This window comes from Peromyscus californicus, unplaced genomic scaffold, assembly GCF_007827085.1.
Source record: "Peromyscus californicus insignis strain IS unplaced genomic scaffold, ASM782708v3 Scaffold_5__1_contigs__length_169319896, whole genome shotgun sequence".
In the NCBI taxonomy this organism is placed as follows: Eukaryota; Metazoa; Chordata; class Mammalia; order Rodentia; family Cricetidae; genus Peromyscus; species Peromyscus californicus.
This window is the reverse complement of record NW_026294573.1, coordinates 85,683,202-85,697,476: the sequence shown is the minus strand read 5'-3', so window position 1 is coordinate 85,697,476 and position 14,275 is coordinate 85,683,202. Positions and strand designations below refer to the sequence as shown.

At 41.6% G+C, this 14,275-nt stretch overlaps 1 long non-coding RNA gene across 1 annotated transcript; it reads left to right on the top strand.

Moving 5' to 3' along the window:
• Window positions 1-10,223: 10,223 nt before the first annotated feature.
• LOC128097236 (uncharacterized) lies at window positions 10,224-13,891 on the top strand. Its single transcript, XR_008213813.1, has 3 exons — window positions 10,224-10,402; window positions 10,506-10,654; window positions 11,278-13,891. It is a non-coding gene; the product is annotated as an uncharacterized LOC128097236 (long non-coding RNA).
• The last annotated feature ends 384 nt before the right edge of the window (window positions 13,892-14,275 follow it).

Sequence of the window (14,275 nt, the reverse complement as noted above, 5' to 3'; positions counted from 1 at the left end):
CAGAGGCATATGCACACAAGCATACCACTGCAGCATCTCTATCAGCTGCACCAGTCCCTACTCAACAGAGCAGAATTAGACCCAAATCAGGATTTGCTGAAGATAGCACTGGTGGCATGATCTTTCCATTGATGGATCTGGTTTCCTTTATGAAAAGTCCCTCAAACCTCATCACATGAAGTCTTCGAATCAAACCGCAAATTCCTTAAGCAAGACTCCCTGAACACTCTATCCCTAGCCTCTTGAGGCCTCAGTTTTCATTGCTCTTCCATTTTCATTAAGTTAGCTGAACCAGACTTGCAAGAATAAATCAAGTTCTCCCCCCCCACAATTTACTTCATATTAATAAAAATTACAGGTCATTATCCTGTCTCAGACCTTTGATTTAGAGTAGCTACCATTTGCTGAGCTCTGTGTGCCAAATGTTTTTACATAGTATCCCATTCATTCTATAAGAATCTTGCAAGGTAGGTGGTATTTTTCCAGCCTTTCCTACAGAGGAAAGAGAAACCATTGTCTTATTGCAGATACAGCCACTCAAATTTAGTCTGTACAACTCCAGTGCACTCATTTCTGGCATTTGTCTCTCTATCTGACAGATTCATAAGTTAATTTTCAAAAATAATTTGATACTTAAACAATTCCTCCTTTGTCCTGGGAAGTCATTATCCTGATTATTGATTTTCTAGGGAAGGCTTTACTACTACCAATGGAACCTGCCATTCTCTGGGTATTATGCCAAAGACTTTGAATACTTACAATCATCTCTAAAGGCAAAGGTTATATTTATGCTTTATAGACTGGTAAACTGAGACACTAAAATATTGACCAACCTGTTTAAGAGCACATAGTAATTAATTGATTGGAACTTCAGGTACTAGAGTAAAGTAAAACTTTGCAAAGGAGAAAATGCTTTTAAAGGTTTTGTTTAACTCATCCAGTCCCCTCACAATATTGTCAGGTAGATAATGTCTTTATTTGCACTGTATAAGTAAGGTGGGATGGCTGATCTTGACTGTCAAATTATCAACTTGATTAGAATAATAAGTGTTTGGGAAAGCAGTGATGCTCAGCTCTGGGTTGGTCTAAGAGACAGTTCCCAGACAGGATTAACTGAGCTGGAAGACCCACTCTAAACATGGGTAGAAGGGAAAGAAGAGTAAGCCTATTAGCTCAGACAGTCTCTCTCTCTGCTTCCTGATTCCTGTGAAGTGAGTTGTCCTGCCCCATTATGCCTGTGGATGGAAACCTTTGGGATGCTGAGCAGAGCTAAGTATTACTTCATTTAAATTATTTCTCTTTGGTATTTGTCATGGAGAGGAAAAGCATGAGTAACAAATGAGGAAACTGAGGCACTGAGAAATGAAGTGGTTATTTCAGGCCATGTGGCTGTCAGTGGGATAAGGGAATCATGATGACCCCAAGTTCTAATTTAGAATCGTAACCACAGCCTCATAATACTTGATTTCTTTGCTCTGGGCATTTTAGTCTACATAAGAGAATTTAAAATCATCTTACTCGGCCCAGTTCTTTTATTTTCCTGTGACTTCATTGGTTGTAAGGGGTATGACTTGATGCATGCCATGTCAGTGGTCATCACTATTATTGAGACAGACTGTCATTGATGCCTGGGAATTTGGACTGAATGCAAATGGCATACCGAAGGGACTTGCAAACAATATACAGCTCTGTCAGAAAGCAAGAGCAATGTTTGGCAAGAAGTGTTGTCACAGACATCGGCAGGTTCCACTACGTCCAGGCTTATCTTGAAGCATGAACAAATGGCCCTGGAATCTTCTCAGTTGTTGGAAGAGGGGAAAGAAAGTAGTAGGGAGAAGTAGGGACATGGAGAAGGTTCAGCTGGATGATGGAATAGTGAACAGAACAGAGGTGAAACTGATGTCAGCCAGTTTTCTTTTGAGGAATGGAAAACTGGGAGTGCAAACATAATGGAAGCAATTTTTCCTTAATTTCAGACATGATAATAAAGAAATCAACATCTGTAGATAGTATATAGACCACACCATTCTTGAAGATGTTCAGTGACTTTTCGTTCTCTCATCCAAGGTAAGCTATTTATTAAAAGATACTTAATTTTGGTGAGAAAATATAACTCAATATTCCACACATTCCTGTTACTTATTCATTCATCCAAAATTCATCCTCCAGCCAGTGAAACATCAAACTCTAGGTCTTTCATCAAAGGTGGTATATTTAACCCTGACCTTCCTCTGTATCTAGACTTCTCTGACTCCATGTGACAGAAATGACAGTAAGCCAGTTCCAAGCCTGTGTGTGCAGTCTGTAAAATGCATTGTTTACCTCCCCTCCCCCATCTCTCTCTGTCTCTGTCTGCCTGTCTATCTATCTGTCTGTCTCTGTCTCTCTCTGTGTATGCATGTATTGTGTGTATATAAGAACTTGTGTATGTAAAGTGACCAAAAGACAATTTTGTCTTTGGCTGTCATTATTGGTAAGGTGATGCTGACCTTGTTTTTTTTTGTGACCAGATCTCTTGCTAGTCTAGAGCTTACCAAGTAGCCTAGGTTGGTTTGGCCTGAGAGGATCATGGCTCCACATATCTCTGCCTCCCCAATGCTGGGATTAAACACATGTGTCACCGTGCCCAGCTTTTCTCAAAAGCTTCTTAGGATTGAAACCTAGTACTTACGCTCACAAGGCAAGCAATTTACTAACTGACCCCTCTCTCCACTCTGGACTTCTGTTTCTTACATGCTCCTGTATCCCAGTCATCCCAGTACACAATCCAGACAAAATACTGGTGAAGTAAAAAGCACATAGATAGCAACCTGCAAAATTTGAGCTGCTGGTGGAACACATCTAACTTCACTCTCACGAGAGACCTCAGCAGAAACTTGAAGAGTTGAGAAACTAAACACTTCTGAAATTGCTGACCCGTAGATCCAGAGCTATGTAAATGATTGTGACTCCAAGTCACTAAGATATGGAGCATTTTCTTCTCGGCAAATAACTGGTATTTACTCAGTGAAGTAGAATTGAGTACCCTTATGTCATATTGTGGGAATACAGACATACGAAGTTAAAGTCCTTCCTCTGAAGGGATGTCCCACTACAAATGGGACATCAGGCATGTTGCAATTAATTATAACATGTAATATTACACAATTAGTTAAAGTAACTAGTGAATTCCTTTTAGTAAAAGCCGTCCACTTCCTTTGTTAAGAAACCATTATTACAGGGAGCACAGTGAGTTGATGCCAACAATTCTTGTGATAGTGTCATCCAAACCTCAGACTGCACCAGTGGTCACTCCAGCGGAGCCTTGAGGATTACCAATGCTATTTATATCTATTATATGATGCCTGTTAAGTAACTCTAAGTAGGAGCCAGGAACTTGAAGCCAGAACTCTTTGGGAGGACTTCTTTAAAGGGATGCTGTTGAATTGGGAGTAGCTAGATGCTTGTGGGTGTCAAGTAGAAATCTTCCATCAATTGGATTTTAAATGATTGAAAAATTTTTTATTAGAAATCAGAGGTGTTTTGAACATCTTTGCTTTTATAGAGAAAAACTGAGTGGAGCTGGCAAGTAGATTGACATAGGGTAGCTACACGAGTTTTAATCCCCTGAGAGGTATTTCCTAGCTGTTTGGTTTCATGTTGGTGCTAGAATTTCTACACACTTTGTGTCACTTACAGTGAATGGGGTGGGAATGCCTACTTCACAAGGTTACAATGGGTGCTGAATGAATCTGACACCTCCGTAGTGTTCACTTTCCCCCAATTTCTTTCATTTGTAATTCTCCTTATTGTCTGTTGTCATTTCTGATTTTTTCCAAAGATATTGGCTAGAGTCACATCACATCAATCTTCACAAAATTATATCCCCACTGTGGGCGAAACGGATGGGTTTGGGGATTTCCGGATGTCTGTGAGAGGTCCCTTTGAAAGGGGCCCTGAGTGACTGCTTGAGAATTAAGATCTATTCATGTTCCTGGGGAGTCAGACAAAAGACAGAGACAAGCCTGTTTTAGAGCAAACTCTGCATTGAATGCAAATGCATGCATTGGCATTCATCACATCAGTACACAGACAGAAGGGTGGCTTTATGACATCTTGGCACTGTGCAGTAATAAATCTTAATATGGGAGTAAAAATGATGAGGACATAGCTGGACAGGACTGTCCTGGAGTGGTTTATGTATAGCACATTCAACATTCTCCCCTGCTCTGTATGTATGTTTGCTGACATGTAGGTATGGGCTTGACCTGGCATAATGCCTCAAGTACCGACTACACGTCTACCTTGTTTGAGATAGGGCCCTTTTGTTGTAGGCCACAGTATATGCCAGTCTAGCTGGCCCACGGGCATCTGGGGATTCTCCTGTTTCTGCCTCCCATCTCACTGGGGAGACAGACTCCTACCACTGTCTTGGCTTCATGTGTGTTCTTATGTTCAGACTCAGATCCTCATGTTTTCACAGCATGTGGTGTACTCTACTTACTGAACTATCTCCCCAGAATCCACATTCAATCCTCTTATGCAAACCGGAGAGCAAGTGGAGGAATTCTTTCATCTTCCCTTACTTTCCTAATGGACTCAATCATATGATTGTTGCTTCAATTTTCCTTCTGTAGAGAGCATGCCCAATTAAAAGCATACATAAAAACTGAATACATTGGAACAGAAACTAGAATCTGTGGAATATGTCAGGTATGTTTCTGGTGTGAGTTACTACCTTTGAATGGGGAGTTTTCTTACCTTTCTGCTAGGAGAATTCAAATTTTGGGTCAGTTGGGGTTTTAGGTATGCTGCACGGTAAGCATAAAAAACTGGAGTATTTTCAACTCTCAGGACCTTTTCATTTTCTGTTTCTGCTTCCAGACCTCTTCCTTCCCCAGGTTTCAGTGGCATCCCTCAATTCATTATGGTTTCTTTGAGAATGTCAGCTTCATAATAGGACTATTCTTGATTATCTTAGTGAAAATTGCCCCTGTATCTTTTTCTGCTTCTTTATTGATTTTTACATCAGACCACCCAAAAGACTTTGTGTTGAATCTAACATATTGATTTGGTAGTTGTCTGTCTCCTGCTATGTTTTTGAAAGACTCATGTGGTATGAGTTTTGTTTTGTTTGCTTCTACTTACAAGCACATATTTTATACATAAAGCATTATACACAATCGTTGGCAGTAACTGAAAAAGCAAACTTAGTTTGGAATTAATAATCACAGGAGGGCTGGAGAGGTGGCTCAGTGGTTAAGAGCACTCCCTATGCAAGCCTGAGAACCCAGGTTCAGGTCTTACCACCCATGTATAAAAGCCTGCTATGGTCTTGCAAAAATCTGTAATCCTAGGAGCAGAGGAAGGAAGATAGTTGGGCTTATAGCAAGGGAAGGAAGTATAGAGCCATAGAGCAGGACATCCAATATCCTTCTTCTAGCCTCTAACTGAGCACACACACACGAATCTGAACACACTCATGCATCTGTGCACATACATATGTATATACACCACACACACACACATACACACACACAGAGACACACAGACACACACACACACAAACACACCCCCTCCTCCCCACAACTAACTACAAGCGTGGAGCAGACATTCTGTAGTTGCTGGTGAGGTTAATTGTGTATATTCATGTGTGAACCGATCAATGCACCATGACTCTCCAGCAAGCCAATGTCTGCCTCACTTCACACCCCTGCAGACTGTGTAAGGAATGTCCAGACACTTTCTTTTTCCAGCATGATGTAATGTGGAATGAGAAGACCTGCAGAACACTCTGCTCATAACCAGACAGATGACCTCACCCCCTTCCTAGGCATTCCCAAGCTCTGCTGTTACAAAAGCACAGCCCCCAAACTCACAATGTTTGGCTCACAGGTGGCTACAGTCCTCAGCCTTTTGTTGGCAAATTACTTCAAATCATCTCCAAGCTCCCCTGTGGCTGACGGGAGGACAGCCCTGACGGACACCGTCTGGCCTATTTCTTCAGCCAAATGGAATGAATTCAGTCCAAGGATAAACCAAGACATAAAGGGGGATAAATACGTTTTAGCATCAGCTGCAGGAGACAAGCTGTAAGGAAATAAGTGTAGTGATGGGGAAGTTTAAAAAAACAGAGTAAGAAAATTCTTTCATTGACACCAGAAGGCTCAGGTTGTTCTTGGGATTGTTTCAAAGGCTGGGGGATTGCAGAAACAATGTTGCCAATTTCTCTCCTATGGCTTATTTTCATTAAAAAAATTTCTTTCATGTCATGCCTGTGTATATATTAACATGATTATAACTCTGATTTACAGGTGTCTAGTCCTTTGTAGTTTATAACAGATTTTAACATGCATATCAGCAGATGTGAGAGGTGGAGAATAATCTCCTTTGTATGTGAACAGACTGAGGTTCAGAGAGAGGAGCCAAACTCACCAAGATCATATGGGCAGAAAACAAGGCTGGCCATGGAGCCCAGATAGCAATAGCTTCAAGTCTGTTTTCTCTCCAACCAGATCAACGCAAGACTGAACAGGTGGTATTTCTTAGCTGAAGAGTCTCTTTCCATCACGTTTCCCACATCCATTTTCTCTCTGATCAGCTACCAGGTACCCTATTGAGATCTGGGACAAATCTGGGAAGAAAAATCTATATACAAACCATGGTGAAGTCACCTGGATGTCATGAACAATCAGTGATCCACTTGGAACTATTTACCCTGCTCTTCATGCTCTATTTCTCCCCTCATTCCTGATCTCCCACCAAGCTGTATTTCTGCATAAGCTGGCATTTCCATTCAATCAAGTCATAAGTATGAACAGTATCCTTCACACAAATATCTTTTTCATTTAATACGACATCCAATTTTTGTTTCTAAAGCATTTCCTGGTTCTGTCTGTTTCTCCACTTTTGCTGCTATTGCCTAGATTCACAGCTTTGTTCTTGTGCCCTGGATTGTGTTAACAGCCTCCTACCTGCTAGCTTTTCCTCCAGTCCTGACTCTTCCATTCATTTCCAGAATGCAAAGAGAAGTGGATGCTTCCTATATAGTCATTTCACGTGCCTACTCACAAAGGCGTCTTGATGTTCTTGTAAGATCCTTAACTTGACTGGAAGGATCTTGGCTCTTGACATTTCTTGAAACTCACCTACACTCATTCCACACACTCTTATTTTATTCTGTGAGATGATGTGTGGAGAGAAACAAGAAGATGAAAGCAGTTTGGAAGCCAAGAGAGGTTAATTCCTGTGACGAGGTTTAGGATTCAATCTCTTGGTGTCCTTGGAATTGCATCGAGTCATTCAGTCCTTTGCCCTAAATTTAAAAGTGAGATCAAGCCGGGCGGTGGTGGCGCACGCCTTTAATCCCAGCACTCGGGAGGCAGAGGCAGGCGGATCTCTGTGAGTTTGAGGCCAGCCTGGTCTACAGAGCGAGATCCAGGAAAGGCGCAAAGCTACACAGAGAAACCCTGTCTCGAAAAAAACCAAAAAAAAAAAAAAAGTGAGATCAAGCTGATCTGAGCTTACTGTCAATCTGACAAGGTTTTTCTGGATTTTCAGAAACACTAGATCACATGGGGTAGGAAATGATGTGATAGTTTCAATCAACTATACCCCGTTCTGTTTCTGCATAGCGTGTGCATGTTGAACACAAGGGAGGGAGGGGAGACCAGAGAGGAAGGCAGAGGACAGAGCTTGGACTGGATGAGAAGACACCTTAGAGTGAATAGTTATCCTGACACTCTTGGGGAGACTTAGAAAAGTGAATCTCTCCATTTTAAAGTGAACATTCTTATGCTTGCCAGCCTACTCTAGATTGTTTATTTTAAGGTGGAGGGTCTCTTGGTAATGATTCTGAAAGTGCTGCAAGGTAAATATGGGTTAGATATTTATGAAAAAAATAGAAAACTGGAATATATTGGGGATCTATGAAGTGCCAGGCCAATGATCAGCAGAGATATTTAGGATAAGGAAGAAGCTGAAAAGATGCCTGGGTGAGTGTGGTAGACCCTGTTAACTTTCTTTCCTTCAGCTATGACTCCTGTGGTAGGGCGTATTGAATATTCAGTGCATGTGCTGAGGTCATAGTGGAAAGTACTGCTATGCACTCAATATAGTTTATGCTGTCCAGAGAACAGCCTTCAGCTTATCCATCTTTGCCTCTGTGCTTGCATCCCAGCAATGTTACACAGACTGGTTCCTCAGATGCTTAGGTTCCAATGGCTTCAGCAGTGGGAACTTTATCCTCACAAGTGTCTCTTTGCTTCTCTTTCTGTCTCATACCCTATATGTGTTCATTTTCTCTCCACTTAATGATGGTTTACTACATAGTAAAACCAAGAAAATGCCACAACTGTAGCATTCCTATAGATGGTTCTAGCTCTGGTATGGGGGAGATGACTGAATTCTTGGGAGCTTTGTGGGCTAGAAGGCAGGGTTGTAATTGGCAGTGAACCAGGGGAAGGCTTTGCTCTCCTAGGGAAACTGTCTGTGAGACCAGGAACTCTCAGGCCACAGTCTTGGCACTGGCCTTCTCAAGCTATTTACTACACCACTAAGTGTTGGACTGGTTTTGCACTAATCACTGCTGTCGTAGGGTCGACTGGAATGATAAGCCTTGAAGACGCTGCCATCTTGGTCTGCCCAAGTAACACTCTAGTGGGGACTGTCACCAGAAACAATGCTCTTTCTGGTGTAGCAAGTGACTTGGGTGGTGTATTTAGATTTGAAAACACCACTCTACTGTTCATTGAAGGGTGAGGTGTATGTTAATAATTTGAGAAACAGTTCATTCATTCATTTCCTCAAAATTTATGGAGAACGTGTTCTGTGTCAAATATTATGCTAGAACTCTGGTAAGATAACTAAGACACTGACTTGGCCATCAGAAGTTTGTAGTTCACCTAAGTGGTCAATAATTGTGCTGAGTCTTCACTCTAAAGAACCCAGTCCTCTGCCACACTGCTGAGTATGGCTGCCAGGAAGAATGGGTCTTTACAACCAAAAGAATTCAAGCTCAGTAAGCAAAGGACCATCTTGTAACCAAAGATATGTGTTAATCAGATTTAATGGTTTTTCAATTGCTTTATTATAAGAAATATTTGATTTGTCTGCATGTATGTCTGTGTATTGTGTTCATGTTTGATGCCCATGGAGACCAGAAGGGGGCATCAGATCTCCTGGAACTGAGATTGCAAATTGTGAGCCTCCATGTGGGTGCTGGGGATTGAACCCAGGTTCTCTGCTAGAGCAAGGAGTGCTCTTAACTGCTAACTCATCTCTCCAGTTTTGAGATACAGTCTTACTATGTAGACCAGGCTGCCTTCAAACTCAGGAGATTAGTCTGCCTCTATCCTGAGTGCTGATATTAAAGGTGTATATCATCATATTCTGCATGTTTTATGTTTAATAACAAAAATAATCTACAAGGACACATAAACCCATAAAAATCTATAGGAGATTAGGATATAGAGAGAGGTCATGTGAGTAAAGGATGAAAATGATAAAAAGAAAACAGGCAAAATGCTGTTATATTTTGTAATTATTCCTGACTGCCTTCAACATGGAGTTCAAGAACATACCTTGTTCAGAATGTATTCCAGGTTAAAAGAAGGAGATAAAGAGAAGGTGAAGGATGCAAGGGAAGAATGTAGGAAAGGAAGGAGGAGGAAGGATGGCAGGAAGGAAGAAAGAAGGAAAGAAGGGAGGGAAAGAGGAGAAAAGAATGACCTAGCAGAGTGCTGTTGTTAAGGTAATCAGTGTTTGTGGCTAATAATAATAAATAACCTAGTGTTTCAAATGCATTGAAAAGTGTGAAGACACTGGGGCTGTGGCAAACTGTTGAATGTCTTAAAATAGCCAGAGCCTGCCGGGCGGTGGTGGCGCACGCCTTTAATCCCAGCACTCGGGAGGCAGAGCCAGGCGGATCTCTGTGAGTTCGAGGCCAGCCTGGTCTCCAAAGCGAGTTCCAGGAAAGGCGCAAAGCTACACAGAGAAACCCTGTCTCAAAAAAACCAAAAAAAAAAAAAAAAAAAAAAAAAAAATAGCCAGAGCCTGGTGTCAGGAGGGTTTTTTTTTCTTCTTCGAGACAGGGTTTCTCCATGTAGTTTTGGTGCCTGTCCTGGATCTCTCTCTGTAGACCAGGCTGGCCTTGAACTCACAGAGATCCACCTGGCTCTGCCTCCCGAGTGCTGGGATTAAAGGAGTTTTTAACAAATAAGTTTGTGAAAATTAACAGTTGGAAGAACACTCACTGACAAAATATATTCAGATAACTTTAAATATATTTGATTACTTAGTGGAAAATGTAAATATTTTACTGTCTAACAGGACTAAATAATGTGTCTCTATGTTCTGGAAAGAGGAGAGATTTACTTGTGTCAGAGACTCCCCATTCTTGGACAGCTGCAACATATGTGAGAAGGTGAGTGACTTTTGGAGGGTTTTCCATTCTGGATTTGGGATTCTAGTTTGCTAAATGGAGGTGATAGGCTTTCCCCATTCCCACCCCCTCCTTTAATCCCCAGTGTTCTTCACATCGGAAGTCTCTGGAAATTTTTACATCTCCACACCTGCTCCATTTTGTGTTTCCCTTGGCTTGATGAAAGGAAAGCTATGAGATACGTGGACCTCCACGGCCCAGAAGCCCTCACTGGACTGCACATGAGCAAACAAGGTTTCCTTTTCCGTTTTTGCACTTCAGCCTCTGTGTGAGAAAAGTGAAGACTGTTTTTCCAGTTCATCACCTAAACTCAGGGTTTCTCCAGAGAAAGGAGATGGTTGTGGTTTTCTGATGTCACTGCCTCTTCTTGGTGTATCTCTCTTGCTCCTGTTGAGATGGGTTGTGTGTGTGTGTGTGTGTGTGTGTGTGTGTGTGTGTGTGTGTGTGTATGTGTGCAATGTAATGACAGTTAAGGAAGTGGAAATAAGAAGCCATTAGACTTTTCCCTGAGTCCAGTGGAATATGTTAGTCCCTGTGCTCAGCAACGTGGCTAGAGGCATTTCCTCTTTTGCCTTCTCTGCCACTTCTGTATTCATTTGCTTTGTCTTTGAGACACAGTTCAGCTCCATCAGTGGGGCTGCGGCAAGTTGGTGCAGTCTTCGTGTAACTTGATTAGACACATCTGTATGAAGGCACTTAGAATAAATTAAAAAAATGCTTTAATTTACTCCAATTATTGTAAAAAAAAGTCTTCAGAACTAGGTATTCTGGATTTGTTTTGCTCATAGCTGTTGTTTCTCTTCAAAACAGAAAAAACCATGTTTAATAACTTGAACATTGTTTTTTTCTTGTTCCAGCCTTGTTCTGTAGAATCTAGTTCAATCTGCGTATACTTAAGAATAAGAGGAAAGAGGCTGGGAGCAAAACTGTGTTCTGGTCTTTGCCCAAAGCATCCTTTTTTCCTCCCTCTTTGCAAACCCCGAAAGTCTGAAAAGCTGGAGTGGTTAGCTTCCACACTTCTTTCCTAAATGCAAAGAGAGATGCTCGTTTATGGACCAGAATGAGAAAACGAGAAGCACCCAGACTCTCACGGGACAGTTTGCCAGTAAAGTCTTCCAAGTCCAAGAAGCTTTACATAAGTTGGAGGTACCCTGGAAAGGGACCAACAGCCTTTTCAGCTCTTTACCCATCACTAATTCTGGCTCCAGCTGGACTCCGGCTTGCTGATGAAAGGGAATGAAAGCCGCGGGCCTCCAAGGGCATTTTGGATGGAATCTATTCAGCCTGAATTTACTTGCCCTGCATTATGACATCTCCATGACAACAAGCACATGTCTCAGTGTGTTACATGGAGAGGGGCTGTCCTTTGTGAGGAGAATCTGACCATGTGCCACTTCCTTCCTGGATGCTGCATTGGGCTCCACCTTGAGTCAGTCTCCCCTCATTTCCTATGATAGGCATATCGAGAGATGTGTGAGGCCAGCATCCAAATTTCTGAACCCACCATAGATCGCGCTGGAGACATGTGGCAGTGGAGTTTGCTCCAGCAGCAGTTGGCATGCATGGGGCTGATCAGAAATTGAGGCTGAGGCAGCTTTCCTGCTGTCAGTTGACTCCTTCTTTTAGCTGGGTTCTGAAGGCCATGAGATGAAAGGGTGGGCTAGACACTGGCCATCATTATTCTGTTTCAAAATGTGTGATTTGTGAGACTTCTGGTACCCAACGGAGCCCCACATAAGATCCTGAAATTATTGTCCCCTGAACTGTCTGTCCTTTAGTCATTTTACAAACTTGAGAGATGGCAAAACAAAACAAAACAAAACAAAACCCCACAAAACCAAACAGTCACTGAGTATTGGTCACAAGAATATTTAGTTTGATATCATTGCATGAGAAAACATTTTCTCTTTCTCATATTCTCATCATCCACAGTACCCATAATAGGATTATCTATCATGAGAGATGTTTTAGGGAAAAATTTATTGATTCTTGTTTTTAGCCTGCTTAGTTATTCATCCCTCAAAGGAGACAGCTGATATGTTTCTGGATAATAAGGCCTGGTTTCCATTTGTACATATTTCTTTTGGAGGTGGCAACACTATGCCAAAGACTGTGCCATGATTCCCTGTCTCCCACATCTCCCACAGTAGATTCTCATTTTCATTTCTTTGTCTACTAGTTCATTAACTTTCATATATGGTAGCTCTAATCATTGAGAATCTAAAAACCAGCCATCCTTAAGACAGTGCTTACCCACGGGTGCAGAATCATCTCACTGATTATGGAGTTTATATTTAGGCATTAAACTTCAACTATGGAGAAACTTCTCAAAGAGCTAAAAGAAAATCTGCCATATGACCCATCCATACCATTCTTGGTACACCCAAAGAATTTACTATCTAACTATAGTGAAGCTTGCTTAGTTTTTCATTGCTGCTCTAGTCACAAAAACTAGCAAGTGGAAGAGGCCTAATTTTCCTTAAAATAATGAATGGATGAAAATGTGACTCAAATACATTGTGGGTTACTATTCAGCTGAAGCAAATATAAAATAATGAAATCTGCCAGTAAATGAATGGAACTAGAAAATGTTATACCATGTGAGAGAATCCAGACCTAGAAAGACAAATGTCACACGTTCTTCTTTACTTGTGGAACATGCTTCTGTATCTTTAGGTTTGAGTATGTAACTTGAAGTAACCACAGAAGCCAGTAAAATAGAAAGGGATCATGGGAGAGTGCTGAGTAAGAGCTCTAGAGAGAGGGGAAGTAGGACATGAGGGACAAACAAAAGGAGAGACTTGAACTCAGAAGAAGAAAGGGAGGGTTATATGGAGGGAGTAGAGGAAAGGAGGGATAAAACAGCCCTCAGATGCTTGAAAAAGTCATAGGGAAACAGTTTTACAAGATTAATACACACACACACACACACACACACACACACACACACACACACACACACACACCTCATGTGGGGTGATTATACTTCCCTCAAGATCCATAGACTTTCTGACCAAAAAACTCCAGTCACAGGCGTGGGATACCTCCTTTCTATTTTCCAATCAGTTTTTTGTAATTAAGAAATTTTTTATTCATTTTACATACTAACCACAGATCCCCCTCTCTTCCCTCCTCCTGCCTCCCACCCTCCCCCTCACAACCCCCCATTCTCTCCTCCGACAAGGTAAGGCCTCCCATAGGGAGTCAGAAGAGCCTGGTACATTCAGTTGAGGCAGGTCCAAGTCCCTCCCCCTGCCCCACAAATGGTATAGGCTATTTTATAGGCTAGTTCCATTGCTGTTGGATGCCTCCCAGAACTTGAAGGCATGGTCTTATTACTGAAGACATAACACACTTTGGACACAAGACTTGGAGAAAACAAGCTCGATATAACCTAGAAGACTCCTTCTTGAGGACTTGCTCTCACTGTATTCAAAGGTGCTATGCAAGCCACAAAGGCAAAAAAAAAAAAAAAAAGTAACTGATAGTCACACCCAGCTGAAGAGTCTATGAACCATCACAATGACTAGCCTTGTATGGCATCCCTAGTACTCAGTTTCACATTGAAGGTAATCAACATCTGTTAATTAGGCTTATAGATGAGAATTCACTTGATAGGAAGGAATTCATGCCTAGCACAATAAATTTAGACAATCTAACAGTGACTGAAGAGATCTTAGGCCCTAGAGAAGAACCTACTGCTGTCATTTTCCTCAGTCAATAGAGTTTGTTTCTGAATTCTAATACTCATCATTATACCTACAGATAACTGTAGTTCTCATCAGAAATCAAAGAAGTGCTTTTTTGTTTATTTTTGCTGCAGTTGGAGATCATTGCAGATATCCACTAAAATGC